Below are 15,432 nucleotides of genomic sequence, written 5' to 3' on the forward strand. Positions count from 1 at the left end.
TAGCACAAAACGCGTGTGCAGACACACAAACCAACAGCAAAACTCGGCAAACTTCCAACCACGACAGATTATTATTTTTTTTGCCGGCCGAGTAAAAACGTGATAAAACAAAACGCACTGACGAATTCTGTTATGGCCGAGTTATCTCGGGATCATAAATATTTGCAATATATACATACCCGAGTCAACTCGGGATAATCTGGGAAGCGGTTATAATACAAAACTTAATACAGCAGGGAACCGATTATCCGGAACGGTCGCTATTCCGGATAATTGATTTTTCCGGTTTTCTGAACTGCTACAAAAAGCCGTTTTTTTTATTGTTAAACCCAACTAAAAAAAAATAATCTTAAAAATAAGCAAAAACGATGAATTAATTAGTAATACACTAATGATTATTTCCAAAATGATGGTAAGGTAAACATCTTTAAAAAAAGAAAGAAAAATCGTAAAATCTTATGAGGAAAAAAAATTTTTTTTTTTAAAATGGCGAGAAAAGTTATCGAATTTCGCTCCGGTTTTTTGGTTTTCCGGTTTTCTGATTTNGATGGTAAGGTAAACATCTTTAAAAAAAGAAAGAAAAATCGTAAAATCTTAGGAGGAAAAAAATTTTTTTTTTTAAAAAATGGCGAGAAAAGTTATCGAATTTCGCTCCGGTTTTTTGGTTTTCCGGTTTTCTGATTTCCAGATAACGGGTTCTGTACTGTACAAATCATATTTAATAACAAACACATGCTTAATGCATTCGAATTCGTATATATTAAATTTAAAAAAAATTTCAAATCATCTGCGAAAAATAAAAATTTAGAATTTTTAAAACGTAAGAGATCATTTATAAATAAAATGAAAAGCAGAAGTCTAAGATTCGAGCCCTGAGGTAATCCAGAACAATTAGTAAAACTTACTAGAAATGGCATTTTTAAAATATACATATAAAGATCGATTACATAAATAAGAAAATAACCTTTAAACTAGATTTTCAGGAAAACCAAGCGCACAATCAATTTACGTAACAAAATACCAAAAATCAATTAAGTCAAAAGCTTTGGAAATGTATACCACAAATGCTATAGTTATTTTTAAAAATAGATATGATTTTACAAAGCAACTTTCTTACCGTCGATCTTTTAGCCATGTTAGATATAATGTTTAACGAGACTGAAATTTTTCTTATAAATAATCCTTTCAAATATTTTTGCAAAAAGGGCTTAAAATAGGTCTGTGGTTATTACAATCATTCAAATTAAATTTTTTAATCAATTATTATCGTTTTCTTGTTTAAATCGATAGATTAAACAAATTGAAAGAATGCAGTTTGAACAACCTTTTGTAATTAAAGACGGTACAAGATCAACACCAATAGTTAAGGAATATTTTGATTCCTTATTTAACGTTTATTTGATTTTAGTCACAATAACTGATTAGGATAGATTAGGAGAAACAATAATGTAGGGAATACCTGATAATAGTCAATTACTAGTTAACCTTGTTATTATTAATAACCATGTATTTTGAGAAATCTGAGAAAAATACACATTAATCACACTGTCCTCTTGCCATCAGGCTTACCGTGGAAGGTTTTCGTGGTTTTCTTCTCCATGTAATGCAATTGCGGGTTAGTGCCCTCAAAAAATCCTTCACGATGGTAAAATTTCTCCCAATACTCGATTCAGGAGATCCCTTGTCTTCTGGATTGGGTTCAAAATTACAAGACTATGGAGTTGAACATTAGTAACCGTAAACCCATAAAATTGGGTCGGCTGTTTACATTCGGTTTTAAAATTAAAAAAAAAGACAAAAAACAATACAGGACACTGGGATTTGAAAATGGGCCATTTGCTTACTTAAAGTACATTATTTTTTTTTTGTATTAAATTGCCTTAAAATAAGTCAATTTTAATTTTCGCTAATAAATATATTAGAGAATTTTTGTAAAACTTTCCGGTTCCTTTTAACACTAACGCAACTATTTTTTGTACTTCACAGCGCATGCGAAATCTTTTTCAACAAATCTTAGTGTCACTGATGGGAAGAAAATAAGGAAATAAGATTAGATTTATGGTTAACGTTAAGATAAACGCTAAGCAAAATCTCTCGAATAAGAGACAAGCAACAACTGTTACTTATTTTCAATAAAAGCGTAAACAAACAAATAACGGCACAATACAAAGATAACTAATTACTCAAAAGGTTATTTTTAACTAAATTTATGTTATATTTTTACCTATTTTTTTTATAAAATGAGTCATAAACCTCCAAATTAGAACGTTCTCTTTTTAAAGAACTAAACCGAATTTGGTATTTAAACTAACTGTAAACAGATAGTAAACTATAGTTTTTAATTGAAACACAATTTAATAAATAAGATGCACATTTAAAAGAGGGAACATTGAAATGTTGAGTAAAATTAATTATTTAAAAAAATTATGCAGCGTCAATTCCTTGCAAATCAAAGTCAATGATATTGTCTGTTCCATCGCCAATTCTGCAGTTCATAGAAAACTTAAAATTGCATCGCGTCGTGAAATTACTGAAAAAATATTAATTCAAGAAAATACGAGATAATAAAGTCATCGGTTCAATATTCACTAAACAATATCTTTGAGATACATCTTTTGATACTATTGTTATACTTTTTAGGCAATAAAATAAATGATTCAAGACACCCAACATTTATAGAAAACATCCATTGAATGCAGCTTATCGTTATTGGTTCAGGTCACAAATCTTCCAAGCAAATTGAAAGTTTATCAAGAAAAGTTGGCAACAACATTTTGCTTTCGTTATGAAAGAGCCCTCAGGCGCTTAACCGAAACATCATTCCATAAAATCGATTGAAAGAGTCCAAGAAAATAATCATCATCCGGCAGAATAAATCATTTGAGTGGAATATACAGCGAATATTTCAAATAATTATTTTCATAGAGAATTTCGAACACATAAATAACGGAAAATATAAAATAATAGTTAACAATAGAGTACATAAGTAAATAATTTTCAAATTTCTCTTTTAAGTATACTAGACTCGTCAAGTAAAAAGAAAGTTAGATATTTTCTTCGTTCAGAAAGCTTAAAATTCCAAATAATACCATAGTGAATTGGACAAAATGAACGATCGCCACCGGCCAAATGGCGATTACGTATAACAAACGGCGAATAAAAAATAGTCTGCTAATCGCCATTTTTTTCTTCGAAACTGCACTCTATTAGAGTTTGATTATTTTTATTTTTCAATAGTATTCTGATGATTACTTTATTCTACGCCTGCTTCTTAAAATTTTTCTTCATAGAACAAACGGCGATGAAAAAATCGTCTGCCAGTCGCCATTTTTTTTCTCTGAAACTCAGCTTCCCTACTTTTATTTTTTAACAATATTCTGAAAATTACTTTATTTCACGCTTTTTTTTTAAAATTTTTCTTCATTTTAGAATTTAACCTTGTTTGCCATCTGTTTCTGTAGACTGTTTTAAAAGATTACATTAGAATATAATTGCTGGATAGAATGAAGCATTTCTATAAATCAAGGAAATGATTTAAAACATTACATTATTAATATCAACAGTGCTTTTTTGATAGTTTAAATTTTTCACTTTTCTTTTCGATCTGGGCTTTTTCACAAATTTCTTTTTGTGAAAAATCCAAAAATTTGTGGAAAAACCCCTTATCGTTTTCAGTTTCTTGATTTGTAAATGCGCCGTTTAATTATTATTCTTCGAAAACACGGATTCAGAAAAATTAGGATTTATTTAGAATTATTGACGAATTATTTAGAATTGACGAATCATTTAAAATGGAAACAATAAAGTTGGCAGGACAAAAGTCAAATTCATGACCAAAAGTACTTTGATTTTAAATTGACAAAAATGGCATCAAAATAGAAATCTTGAATTCCTACTGGATTGTCGTGCCATCTGTGAAAGAAATTTGAATCTTGAAAAGCTTCGGCTAACATAATTCAGAATTGGCAAGGTCCTCATTATATAATAATGTCCGTACCACGTTAAAATAACTACAGAATATTACTTTCGCTTTTGCAGTGAAATTGAGCATCATATTGTCAGACATTAGTTAATTTTAACAAATACCAAGAAGGATTATAGTAATTAATTATTATTTTTAATTTGATGTGTAATTATATGCACTTAGAATTATAAATAATGTAATTATTCTCTTATTGTTAATAATTAAAAACTTTTGAGGATTAAATTTGGCCCAGAGCAGCAAAAAAAGCGATAAAAATTTTTTTTCTCAAAGAAGAGTAAACAATAGTACTGAACGGCTTATATAATGTAAGAAAGGTCTCTTATTTCTCAAACGATAATTCCCTTTTTTTAGATAGAATAAAAATAGAACATTTCTTTTCGCTATAGTACCGAAATTGGAAAGTTAAGTAGGCCATAAATATATACTTTTAAAATAGCACCCTCTGGCGGTTTATTCCAGAACTTTATGATCCATAACAATGAAGATATTCATTTATTTAACTTTGAATAAAATGTAGCTTTATACTTGAAAGTCATGCGATATTCCGTATATTTTGACAGTTATCGCCATAAATGCCGCTAAAAGAAGTTAAAATATCGTCTCATTTATGAGTTTCTCTAACGATTATGGGGTGCATTAAGAGCCCACAAAATGCTTGTTTTATTATAACTTCTATTTAAATAATAGCTTTGTTCCACACGCAATGAGAACTTCCAAGTTTCACATTTAAACCATAAGTTAGGCTTAAAATAATAAGCATCAAGTAACACTTAAAATAAAAATGAGACGGAAGATTAAATATTGAGAATTTCAGGTTGAGTTTCAAAAATTTTATAAGTTAACTACTGACAATTCGATTAAGGAATTAACGTGACGTTAATTCAGATTTCAAAAACCACTCTACCCTTATTTAACGTTTTCTTTTTACTTTATTATTAACTCGACCATTGTTTATTGCTTTTTTTAAAAACACTATAACCAGATGGAACAATGCATTATTATGTTGCCTAATTCTGAAATGTAGACTAACCTTAACGTTAAAATAAATAAATCAAAGGTAAAATTATTTCACAAATTTTGTCCACTTTTTTATTAACTCGCTTTCTCGTCTATGAGAATGCAATTGACTTTAATTAATTTTGACTTATTTCCGACTAGCTAGAGTACTAAAATCTCAATTAGAACTATATAGATTTCAGTGTGACAATGCAAACACGTCGTTTCAACCGTTTCCTTACCTTTTAAAGCTGTATTTATCGCCCTTTTATCATTTCATCAAGCAAAATTTCAACCGATGTTCAGATTTCTTCTCAAGCTACGTGGCCATTGCAAGTTTCCAGATCAATTAAAAACCAGTTTTTTTTAGAGTAGAGAATGCCAATTTTACTACAAACAATGCCGGTCAATTTTACTAGAGAATGCCAATTTTACCACAAACTGTTTTGTTTTATAGTTTGTATACATAACTTCTTTAAGACAAAATGTGATACTTACTGCTTATTGAAGCGTTTTTTCAAAGAAATGTGACATAGGATATCATCATCATCATATTTCACACGGCAGTATATCAGCAGAAGAAATCATCCAGGACAATTTTTTGACCACTCTCAAATCGGATTCCACAGAATCGAGACATCGTTGTTTTGACCTTCCTGTTTTTCGACTTTCCAGTTTTGACACAAAATTTTCCTCTACTGGAAATATAAAATATAACCATCACAAATTTTTATATTGATTTTGACCGGAAAAATAAACTAAAAGTATTATTATGCAAAGCGGTTTTAGTTTATTTTATGGTCAGTTATCAAAAAATAGAAACTCTCCAGCTCATGAGAAAATACTTATGGAATTTAATTAATTATTCCTCTAAATTATTTTTAAAAATTATGTAATTGAAGTCGTCAAAAAAAGCTCCTTATTTTAACACATGAAACATAAGAAATGGTTTTCCAAACTAATTAGAAATAAATAAATAATATAAATATTTTTTTAAAAAATTGTGATCGGCGCAAGGTAATCACAGGTTACTCATTGACAAAATGGTTGTTGTCTAACTTTTTTTTTTGGAAAAGCAACTTTATTATATTTTCATCATGGACATCTTTAACTGTTAATCCTGAACTGCTCGGTACACAATTTCGCAGACATATTTAAATGTAGAGATTAATATTAACAATAATATTAACAAAGAGATTAATATTAATATCAATATTAACATTTTCAGATTGGTACAATGGTGTTGGATGGAGATTGCAAGCTGCATGATACACCCGTTTCAGCTTCACAAGTTCATATATGAAATAAGATTTGAAAGCTAGGCGTTTTTTCAATTTTACATGAATAGTGAATGAATCATTTATATTGTGTGGAAGACAGTCTATGTTGATAATAGATTCTTTTATCCCTAACTGGTGATCAACATCCAGTTTTCTCTTATTTGCATTAAAGGGGTTCGGAGAGCAACCATTCGCTCTTTTGTAGGATTCAATTCTCTCAAAAACTTTGATACTTTGGTGAGGAACGGGCTTCATGATTGCGTTTGCGAATGGAATCCTTTTGTTTTTCCGTTTGTGTGTAAGGAATTCCCGTTTACGTTCTTTGGCTTTTTCAGTCTCGAGGCCTTGGCATTGTTTTTTTCTTGCTTCAACTTTAACTTTTGGGACCGTGCCAACTATTTATGGACCCTATTTATTTGTGATATTCACCTGAATTAGCATTGAAAGCGATCCAGCTTAAACTATAAGTTAGAATTTTTGATTCATAATTAAAGGAATAAAAACAAAAATATCGTTCAAATGATGAAATTCTCTTTTATTCACAACTCAAGAAGTATTTATGGGATCTCTCTGGTCCCATATCTCAAAAATAAACTCCCCAACTTTATGGATAACAAAATCAAAAGTTAAAAAAGAATTTCAAAAAAATTATCAAACAGCAGCGGTTGCCATAGCAACGCATGCGCACTGTTTACTATTACTCTTGATTATTGTAGTTGAAAAGTGTGAGGACGCCATCAAATCTAAACCAAGACCCATTTTGCTAAAGGGTAAAAAGTGGTTGTTAGTATTTTGTTCGATTTCTAATTAATTGTTATGAGTTAATCATATTCTCTGCAATGTATCACAAATAATTTATGTTCGGATTTGTAAATTTTCATAATCTTTGAAAATTGAAATTTATATAAAAAAAAATAATTACTTTTACTAATTAATTTAAATATTAAATTAAAACAAATAAAGTTCAAAAGCAAGCGAGAACAATAAAAATATTAGTACAAATGCTTTAGACAGATATTTTCCACAAATGGAGATCGGTTTCAAATGTTCAAACGACAAATGTGTCTGAAAGTTGGGTATTTAAAAAAAAAAGAATAAACGGATCAGTTGCAATATATCTCATTACATTTGATTTAAATTGCTATTACCCTATTACAGATATAACTTAAATATTGAATTAAAACAAACTAAGTTCAAAAGCAAACGAGAACAATGAAAATATTAGTACAAATGTTTTGGACAGACATTCTTCCCTCAAATGGAGATTGTTTTCAAATGTTCAAACGACAAATGTGTCTGAAAGTTGGGTATTTAAAAAAAAAAAAGAATAAACGGATCAGTTGCAATATATCTCATTACATTTGATTTAAATTGCTATTACTCTATTACAGATATAACTTAAATATTGAATTAAAACAAACTAAGTTCAAAAGCAAACGAGAACAATGAAAATATTAGTACAAATGTTTTGGACAGACATTCTTCCCTCAAATGGAGATTGTTTTCAATTGTTCAAACGACAAATGTGTCTGAAAGTGGGGTAAAAAAGAATAAACGGATCAGTTGCACTATACCTCATTACATCTACCTCTCTCCACTTGCAAAAGATTTCAGGTAATTTAACTGACAGGTCGCTTCACGGAAAGACGATTCACGTTACGCATTCCGAATGTTCTTTTTTTCGATCTCTCTCGGAAACGTTCCCGACATCACTCCTTAAATAATTTCATTTTCCGGTAAAAGATACAGGAAAGTCGATACATTCTCTCTCACAGAATTTCTTTCAAAGCCGGAAAGTTTTCGAAAAGCGCAATTTGTTTCGCCTCCGAATCCCCGAGCGAAGTGCCAAAAAGCTCCATTTTTTCTTTCTTCTTTCTCTCGTTTCGAGCGAAAGTTTTGGTTTCAAAGTTTAAAATACCCCCTTGTTGCTCACCCATAACACGCAAGTGTTGCAGACTTTTTTTCATTATTATTTCTGATTGTCTAATAAATTATTTTAAAGACTCTTTGGGAATTGCATAGTTGGATATTTATTTTTAAATACATTAATGTTTAAAGATATAACAAATGACAAGGAATGGAAAGTTTTTTTTATTCCATGTAAGTTAATTTTGGAACGTTTAAATAAAAATTATAATTATTTATGAATAACAATTGATGAACCGTTCTTTTATAATAATCTTTAAAAGTAGGGCTCAGACCAAATCTTTTTTTTTAAGTGTATTTATTTTACTTTTAAGCAGCCGTTCCATTTTTAGATTTAACTCCGTTGATTTGAATCCTACCCATAAGACAAGGAAATTTCTGGCATTGGGAGAAACTAGAATTGGGGGAGTGCTTTTTGATGGGGGAGTGCTGAGATCGACAAGTGATATAGTGAGGGTATCTCTATCCTGATTAGTGGCTGAAACGTGACATTTGTTTACGTTTGCAACTGTTTTTTCCATTCTATTTCGAATAAGCCAAGCCCGTCAAGTATCAGTTCTCTTAAGTAACACATTCTAAATTCTTTCACAAAGATTTTTTCTCAAAGATATCAATTCTTTCACTATATATTTACACAGAGACTTAACACGAAGACGAGCACGAAGCCATGTCGAACATACACAAACTAATTATGCATCGAAGTTTCCAGGTACACAAAAAAATATATCACGGTTACAATAAAATACATAAGCAAATAATAAATCTAAGTGAAGTTAATGAAGTTGACGAGAAAGAAATATCTTTCAACTAATTCAATGTGAGATACTATTTAATTAACTTATCGTTAATTAACGTTCTAACTTATGTAAAAAAAAACTTAGCTCAACTTCATTAAGCCATTTTGCTTGTGGGGATTTAATCTTAGACTATGTCAACCTTCATCTATCAAAAGGTACCTCTATGTAGAGTTAACATGTCTTATATGCTAGTGATTTGGTATTTAATATTTGTAGTTGTAGTTACGCCACGTTACTCCACTTACAGAATTTTATCTGTGATAGAATTCGATGAACCATTACCACTAGTTGATTCATGCTGTTAATATATTTAGTTAATTTTGCTCATTATATTTTCTTCATTACATTATTTTGTTTATAGCATTTCGCTAATTTTTTTTCCTATATTGCTTATAACCGGGAGACTTTATTTACTTCATCGGATCTTTTTTTTCCATCTTTTCTTTGAGCAGTTTATATTAAGCAAATCAACTGTTTATTGTGGACCATCCATCATGTTAGCAAGTTCATATCACGTCCGGAGGTCACCAATGTGGGGATTTAACCTTAGACTATGCCAACCTTCATCTATCAAAAGGTACCCCAACATAGAATCAAGTTAACATGTCTTATATACTAGTTATTCGGTATTTAATATTTGTAGTGGTAGTTACGCCACTTGCTGATAAAAATTAGCTGTCGCTGATGTCAGAGGTCTCATGTGTGGGTATGGGATATCTTCTTCTTGAAGAACAAGCACCCAATTTCGATACAATCGAGGTACCCGCTCTCACCCTACCACTCGGTCTTACCCCACTCTCCCCTATATTATACTATTTTTCAAAATTATTATTTACTTCAACGAAAAAAGGAGTTAAAGAAAAACTATACCTCTCCTATTTCTTTCCTTCGGCGAAATCTTGTCACTGTCAAGTATTTACTTGTCGGGCAACATTTTCAGAGAAAATATTTCTCGGCAGAATACAGCGTAAATTTTCCCCTTCACATATTTAACACAAAATTGAACTCTTAAATGAAAAAAAAAATGGCACTTTTCGAATAATGTTTAAAAAAAAAAAAATAATACATTACATAAATGTATAAAAACGATTAAAGGCCTGAAGAGTTGTCCCATTAAAGTTACGTCATTTTTTTTATATACATATAAAATGCAACGAAAAAGGAATTCTATAATTCGATTCCGATGTCTTTGACTATTTGGCGTTCTTGACATTTATGTATTTTACTTTGATTTAAAAGGCCAATTTGCAGAAAGCCTATTTGTTGATTTGGATACTTGCCATTTACACTGTTTAGTATTTTCCATTTAATGCAATTTCCCAGAGTGTGTTGTTTGAGTAAATCAGAATGACACGCTGGAGACAAGTTTAATAAGTAGTGTTTGATTTATTGAAAACATTAACAACGGATGATCCCCGGTGACAATCCAAAAACATAATAGCTGTCAAGTCTTTAGGTTTTATCCTACATTTGCCGCAAATATTTAAAAGCTATAATTTTGAAAATGAGACAGAAGTGATAGTTGTATTTTTTGATTGGCTTGACTTTGTTTCTTTATATTGAAGTAGGTAATGAGAAATAAATATCGTGCAAGTTTGGGCTTCTAAAAATATTTTCCATCCCTATAGAAAATTTAGAAGTTCTAGGTCATTTCATTAAAAGTGAATTATAAATCTTTTAAAGGGTTTATCTAAAGAAAGCAACACCACCCCCAAAGTTTTGTTTTGCTGTAATATTAGTAGTATAGTTTGTTCTTCGTAGTTTTCGTTGTAATATTGGTAGCTACAACAGTGGTTACCAACTGGCTGCCCGCGGAGCCTTTTTTTGTGGGCCGCGAGCTAAAATATATTAGTTGTCATTTTTTTTTGCGGACAATTTTCGTAAAAAATCTATATGGGTTTTAAATACTTTTAAGTTTTATATCTTAACAATGTGATATCTGTTGCACATTAATTCTTTAACACATAGGTGTACATCAAAGTTATTGCAGCCAGAATTTTTCAATATGCAATGAAATATTTTTAAGAATCCACTTCTTATTTTAATTTGTAATTCAATACTTTTGTTTTGCACAACTTGATAAAAATCTGAGAGTAATATTTAATGTTCCTTCAAGCATGAAGGAGTCCTATATAAAATTTGATAAAGTTGCGGCCCTCAATTTGACTGGTGTTTTTAACTGCGGCCCCCGGCCTGCTGTAAGTTGGAAGCCCCTGAACTATACAATATACTACACTAGTATAAGAAATTAAGAGAATTTGCAAACTTGTTCGATTATCTCTTGAACTACTAAACAGATTTTAATGAAATTTGATTTGTACACATACATTGATACAATTCAAAACAAATAACCATTCGACAATTGCAATACGCACGCATGGTCGTGCATAACATTCGTTGGAGTCGGAAGGTATGAAATTACCGCTGGGCGATTCAACCAATTGCCACAGGAAATGGTAAACTGCCTTATTTCAAGTATGAAATCACGCTGTAAGGCCGGAATATCTGTAAGAGGGGAACATACCCCCTATCAACCCATTTTTTTTTGTTTACTCTGAAACTGCTGTTTCATACCTTCCGACTCCAACGAGTGTTATGCACGATCATGCGTGTGTATTGTAATTGTTGAATGGTTATTTGTTTTGTATTGTATCAATGTATGTGTACAAATCAAATTTCGTTTAAAATCGGTCGAGTAGTTCAAGAGATAATCGAGAAAGTCTGCAAATTCTCTTAATTTCTTACACCGGTGTAGTTATAGACATGCACTCGTTTCCACGGATCGTTGTTGTATTTCAGAGTTGCGCTCCGTCAAAGAGAGCGTCAAATTCAGTTCTTGACGTTTTTTTTTTTTGCCTCGGATATTTTGGTTAAACAACAGTAAGCTAATAATTTCATTATTGAATATCAAAGCTTACTCTTAGGACAACAATTTCTGCGACAAAGCACTTTCCTGGAATATTGATGCTTTTACTAGATATAACCATTCAAACTTTCAATAAATGGAAAATCTGCAATTTTTAAAAACTTAAATGATCTTAAAACAATATCGTTACTATAAAAAACCTATTTTTCTAACGTCAGGTACTGAACTTCACCTTTTCTCTTTTCGAGTTTAATTAATTCTAATGAGTTATGAAATACACCGAAGATTTATCTGCAATTTATCATTTTTCTCGTTTTCGTGANTCTGTCAATTAATACTAATAATATATAGGAATTTTTGTTAGTTAAAAATAGTTAAGTAAAAAATGTTACAATTGACCCCACTCTCCCCTACTCTAATAATTTCATTATTGAATATCAAAGTTTACTCTTCGGACAACAATTTCTGCAACAAATCACTTTCCTGGAATATTGATGCTGTTACTAGATATAACCATTCAGACTTTCAATAAACGGAAAATCTGCAATTTTTAAAAATTTAAATTATCTTAAAACAATATCGTTACTTTTAAAAACCTATTTTTCTAACGTCAGGTACTGAACTTCACCTTTTCTCTTTTCGAGTTTAATTAATTCTAATGAGTTATGAAATACACTGAAGATTTATCTGGAATTTATCATTTTTCTCGTTTTCGTGAGAAACAGGAAAACTACTCAATAATTACAAAGGGGTAAGTAACAAAAAAATATATATTATAACATGAGATATACAGGACAAAAGGCTACTACAGCTACTACTACTACTACATTCAGAAAGCGTAGATATCTCTTTTTAACAATATCTTTTTGCAGTTGCGGTTACAATTTAATTGACAATAAACGCTGCCATCTATCGGTGGTTCAACAAGTATTTCCACACACCTCGGATGATGCCGAAAGTGTTGCTCATTTAACGTTACCCAGTGGGCACCTGTGAACCTAGGTCACGGAGGCGAGCAACATTATCCACGCCACACTGCCACAGATACCCGTTCATAGGGTGGGCCACATTCACACATCACAGAGGACAAAACATACTGCGAAATATCCATGCCCAGAGCGGGATTCGAACCCGCAGCCACTGGCTTCGCAGTCAGGCACGCTAACCGCTCAGCCACTTGGCCGTTAGTTAAATTAAAAAGAAAAGAAAAAAAGACTGTACTATCTCTTGTCAGTAAACATAGCACATGGAAAAGAAAAACCAATCAGACCTCAGAATCAAAGAACAAAGATTGTTCATGAGCATTCCAATATTTGATTTCTTAGAAACTATGATGGAAATTTCTGATGGTTTAATACGAACAAACCTTAAAAACAAGTTGCTATTCTTATGCTGGACCATCGTAATTCAGCCCGAATTCCTACACTGGGGTGATGGTTATTTAGTTCGGCTACCATCAAAAATGTAATGGTTCATGATGGAGTTAGTGACGGTTACCATCAAGATCACGCTGGAAAACCATCAAAAATTTCGACTAGGGTATTCTTTAAGACAAGCCAAAATAAATATATATTTTAAACGAACTCTATCCGTTCTCAAAAGATATAATTGTGGAAGGAAAAATACTGAGACATTCGTTTGCTCATAATTTTGACCTCCAAGTCACTGTTTTTGTTTAACATACGATTGTTGTCACTGATTTTGTTGTCACTGTTTTTGTTGTCTCCGAGATACCGTATGATTTTTTTAAAAATTTTTTATAACCGTCGTTTAACAGCTGATCTAATTTTTTGGGTTTCTGCTAATGTTAAATACATTCGTTATAATATTAAATGTACTACTAATTATAAATGTTAAATACATTCGTTATAATATTAATTGTGACTACTAATTATAAATGTTAAACACATTCGTTATAATATTAAATGTGACAATTAATTATAAATGTTAAATACATTCGTTATAATATTAAATGTGACTACTGATTATAAATGTTAAATACATTCGTTATAATATTAATTGTGACTACTAATTACAAATGTTAAATACATTCGTTATAATATTAAATGTGACTACTGATTATAAATGTTAAATACATTCGTTATAATATTAATTGTGACTATTAATTATAAATGTTAGATACATTCGTTATAATATTGTTTGTAAATAATATCAAGCATTGCTAATATATTTCATCAGAGCTTTGATTGGTACTTGTAAAAAATTAAAAAACATTTATATTAAAAAAAATCTATTTAAATAAAATTAAATTAAATTTAAATAAAAAAAATCCGATTTTTTTCCATATTTTTTTTTTGATTTATGGACAGTGAGTTATAATAGATAATAAAAAAAAATGTCGAGGTCACGTGATGGAAAAAAAAGGAAATGGGGGAAATATTATTTATCCTCTTCTTCCTATAATATTTCAAATTTTATCGAATTGAAGGGCAAACTGCAAAAAATAGTCGCAAATTAAAATAAATTGAAGTGAGCCGAGATTTACTTTTCTGCCTCGTTTTTACGCGTGCTCTAATAGAGCAGGCAAAATTGGATTGATTAAAGTAATTGAAGCTTTTTGAAGATTTTTCATTGCTTAGCTATAGATTTTACGATTGATTTTTTGAGTTAGAAGATTCTATGATTTGCGTAATAGAGAAAATGATTGTTTCAAGAATAGGTTTATAACATGAATTACTCTTTATTTTTTTCGGTCATGCATGTTATCATCATACTTATAGACCCCGTAATTTTTCAAAGTTGTCGAATTTAATTTATTATTTATTGAAATTACCACAACCATTTGCTTCTTCATTATATTTTTATGCTCTTCTTACGGGAAAAGGCGTTGTTCTAACATGTTTTTTTTCTGCTTTACAAAAACGCATCTGTTCTCTGGAAAAATAAACATTTTCTAGAAACATGCGTTTTAAGTAGTTCAAAAAATGCTTGAATTTTTTTTCTTCAAATTAATAAAAAATACACTTTTTTATGCTGATAATAAGTGTACCAAAACAGTAAAAAACTCTCTTTTGAAACACAAGTTTTCAAACAATAACTCACATTTTCAACTTTTCCTCAGTAGTAGACGGATCATGGGTTAATATCTCTTACCGTTAGGCTATTCGGGGGAGGATTTCATGGTTTTTCATCCCATGTAACGCAATTGCGGGTCAGTTTCCTCAAAAAAAAGTTTCCCACGAAAGAAAATTTCTCTCGATACTTGATATAATATCATCCTTTGTTTTCTGGTTCGGGTTTAAAACAAAAATGGAACTGAGTTAAACATTGGTAGTTGTCAACTCAAAATTGGGTCTGCTGTTCAACGACGGTTATAAAATAATAAATTCAAGTTTATAACTGAAACATACAGTCGTGGTGAAAAAAAACGCAAGATTTGATGAAACCATGGTAACAGAAATTGGAAAAATGTGGAGAGTGGGGAAATCGTGCAATCTTGGCTTCTATTCTATTTACAAAGAATGTAGCTGTTACCACTAAAGCTAGAAAGTCATTAATGTGCACATTACCTGCAGATTAATTGATTTGCGTTAAAGTGTAGAATCAATTGTTTTTCGAAGT

At 30.6% G+C, this 15,432-nt stretch overlaps 2 protein-coding genes across 2 annotated transcripts in view; one reads left to right on the top strand and one right to left on the bottom strand.

Moving 5' to 3' along the window:
• Positions 1-15,432, bottom strand: part of LOC107440357 (protein tyrosine phosphatase non-receptor pez) — a 190,635-nt gene that overhangs the window by 142,961 nt on the left and 32,242 nt on the right. The window contains exon 3 of the mRNA XM_071185889.1: positions 5,480-5,679. The gene's annotated coding sequence lies outside the window, so the exon portion shown is untranslated. The remainder of the gene's footprint in view (positions 1-5,479; positions 5,680-15,432) is intronic.
• Positions 1-15,432, top strand: part of LOC107441370 (nephrin) — a 101,423-nt gene that overhangs the window by 34,557 nt on the left and 51,434 nt on the right. The gene's annotated exons all lie outside the window — the stretch shown is intronic.

The sequence above is a fragment of the Parasteatoda tepidariorum genome, chromosome 9, assembly GCF_043381705.1.
Source record: "Parasteatoda tepidariorum isolate YZ-2023 chromosome 9, CAS_Ptep_4.0, whole genome shotgun sequence".
Taxonomy (NCBI): domain Eukaryota; kingdom Metazoa; phylum Arthropoda; class Arachnida; order Araneae; family Theridiidae; genus Parasteatoda; species Parasteatoda tepidariorum.